Genomic DNA, 2878 nt, shown 5'->3' with positions numbered 1-2878 from the left:
CATCTGGTAAGAAAGGAGAGTGGGTTTACCTAAGGCTCTCACCTTCCCAACCCTGTCAGACTGGCAAGACAGAAATGACAACTATTTCAGGACTCTTGCCAGCCTCTAAAGAAATCCTGAAATAGGCAGCTCTTACACATTAATACCCTGCACAGATCAAGAACCTCATGGTCTTGCAGATTCTCAAGTCAGTGGATTTCTCTTCCATAAACATGTTCTCAACCTCAGGACAAAGTGACTGAGCACATGTGCTAAGGGTTTAAATCAAAGATATGTACAGGGTATTAAACATACCAATGGAATAGTTAACTTGGATACAAGATCAAGATCAGCAACAAGTTCTACAATCCAGTGCTGATATCAGATACAAGCTTCAGGGACAAATTTCTTCTCAAAGGCTGATTCCGGTGTCCTGAGTCTAGTATGAGGTGTATACATTTGCCAGGGCAAATTTATACTCCGGAGTTTATTCATGCAGCAAATGCTACACAGCTGCTCACAGTCCATTTAGAAGCATTCCTGGTGGATGATGGAGGGGCCCAACTCATCATACTCGGGCTTGCTGATCCACATCTGCTGGAAGGTGGACAGTGAGGCTAGCATGGAGCCCCCAATCCACATGGAGTACTTGAGTTCAGGAGGAGAGATGATCTTGATCTTCACCATGCTGGGCGCCAGAGCTGTGATATCCCTCTGCATCCTGTCTGCGATTCTGGGGTACACGGTGGTCCCGCCAGACAGCACTGTATTAGCGCAGAGGTCCTTCCGGATGTTGACATCACACTTCATGATGGAGTTGAAGGTGGTTTTGTGGATGTCACAGGACTTCAATACCCAGGAAGCAAGGCTGGAAGAGCACCTTGGGACTGTGGAACCCCTCGTTGCCACTGGTGATCACCCGCCCATCTGGCAGCTCATAGCTCTTCTCCAGGAAGGAGGAGGACGAGGTGATGGCCATCTCCTGCTTGAAATCCAAAGCGATGTAGCAGAGCTTCTCCTTGATGTCATGCACGATTTCCCACTCAGCGGTGGTGGTGAAGCTGTGTCCACCCTCCGTGAGGATCTTCAGGAGGTAGTTCATCAGGTCCTGTCCAGTCAGGTCCAGACACAGGATGGCGTGGGGCAAGGCATGCCCCTCGTAGATGGGCACAGTGTGGGTGACCCCATCCTCAGAATCCATGACAATATCAGTGGTGTGGCCAGAAGCATATAGGGACAGCACAGCCTGGCTGGCCACATACATGGCTGGAGTGTTGAAGGTCTCTGTGATCTGAGTCATCTCATGGTTGGCCTTGGGGTTCAGGGGGCCTCAGTCAGCAGCACGGGGTGCTCCTCGGGGACCATGCTCAGAAGGTGTGGTGCCAGATTTTCTCCATGTCGTTCCCGTTGGTGATAATGCTATGTTTGATGGGATTCTTGAGGGTCAGGATGCCCCACTTGCTCTGGGTCTCATCACCCACGTAGGGATCCTTTTGGCCCATGCCCACCATATAACACCCTGATGCCGGGGCTGCCAGATGATGGACAGGAACATGGCTTGGGGAGGGGGGTGTCATCCCCTGCAATGTCCGCCTTGCACCTGCCAGAGCCATTGTCAATGACAAGAGCTGGGATCTCCTTTTCCATTGAGGTCGGTGAAGGTGGTGGGAGAACGCGGAGTGCGGGAGAACACGGAGCACCAGCTGGCTGCCACGAGTGAGCTAGAATCAGGATTTTAAAAACCATGCAGTTGCATTCAACGTCTAAGCTCTTAAACTCCTTTATCCTTTAAGTAAAGGTCCCATCAACTTCTCTAATCGTCTTCCCCCAAATTAACTATTATTTACTGTTCACTGTAGATTAGAAAGGTAAAGTTTAATAACTGGAAAATAACCATTAGCTTTCTCATGAAAATATCAGTGAATCAGATAGATTATAAAAGATATGAAATTAATTATATGTATACCTGTAATTAAATATAATTAATCACATAAAATTAATTAAATATATATAATTAATATATTATAAAATATATTTAAGTATTCATGGATCCAGATGTCAACCCAAGAGAAATGAAAACTCATGTCTACATAAAAACATGTGTGTGAATAGCAGCATTATTCATAATAGCCAAAAAGTGGAAACAATTCAAATGTCCATGAACTGTTGATTGATAAGCAAAATGTGGTATACCCACACAATGGAAGATTATCAGCAATAAAAAAGAATGAAGTACTAATACATGCTATCCTATGGATGAACGTTGGAAACATGCTAATTGAAAGAAGCCAATCATAAAGGACCACATACTGTATAATTTAATTCCACTTACGAGAATTCTCCAGAATAGCTAAATCAATAGAGACAGAATATACATTAGTGGTACCTAGGCCTGGGGTTAGAGGTGTGTAATAGGAAGTGACTGAGAAAAGGTAGGTTTCTTTTGGGGATGATGAACATATTCTAAAATTGATTGTGGTGATGGTTTCACAACTCTGTAAACATATTAAAAACCATTTAGCTGTATACTTTAAATGTATGAATTTTATAGCATTTAAAGTAATTCTCATTACAGCTGCTGAAACTTCATGACAATGAAAGGATGTTATGATCAAAATCCATTGGGTTATTTCAATCTGTTCTTGAAATCTAAAGAATTAATAAAAATATAATCAAGAACACCTTCATAAATCAAGGTAGGTAGTGTGCTGCTCAGATGTGACAAGGTTTTGATGAGAAGAGAAAGCAGATGTTTTAAAACCACAAGAAACAACCACAAAGTTACATAAATGGTCAGAAAAAAAGGAAGAAAAAAAAGTTATACAAGAATCTGTAACACGTCTCAGCTTTAGTTTAGTTTGCATTTGTTCATATTTGGATTTTATTTATTTATTTTTAA

General features: G+C 42.7%; 1 pseudogene; it reads right to left on the bottom strand.

The window, feature by feature from the left end:
* Window positions 1-498: 498 nt before the first annotated feature.
* On the bottom strand, window positions 499-1626 carry LOC112807681 (actin, cytoplasmic 2-like; annotated as a pseudogene).
* Between the last annotated feature and the right edge of the window lie 1252 nt (window positions 1627-2878).

The sequence above is a fragment of the Callorhinus ursinus genome, unplaced genomic scaffold (genome assembly GCF_003265705.2).
Source record: "Callorhinus ursinus isolate GAN/ISIS: 27379988/994484 unplaced genomic scaffold, GSC_fseal_2.0 scaffold31, whole genome shotgun sequence".
In the NCBI taxonomy this organism is placed as follows: Eukaryota; Metazoa; Chordata; class Mammalia; order Carnivora; family Otariidae; genus Callorhinus; species Callorhinus ursinus.
This window is presented reverse-complemented; position numbering and strand designations above follow the sequence as displayed.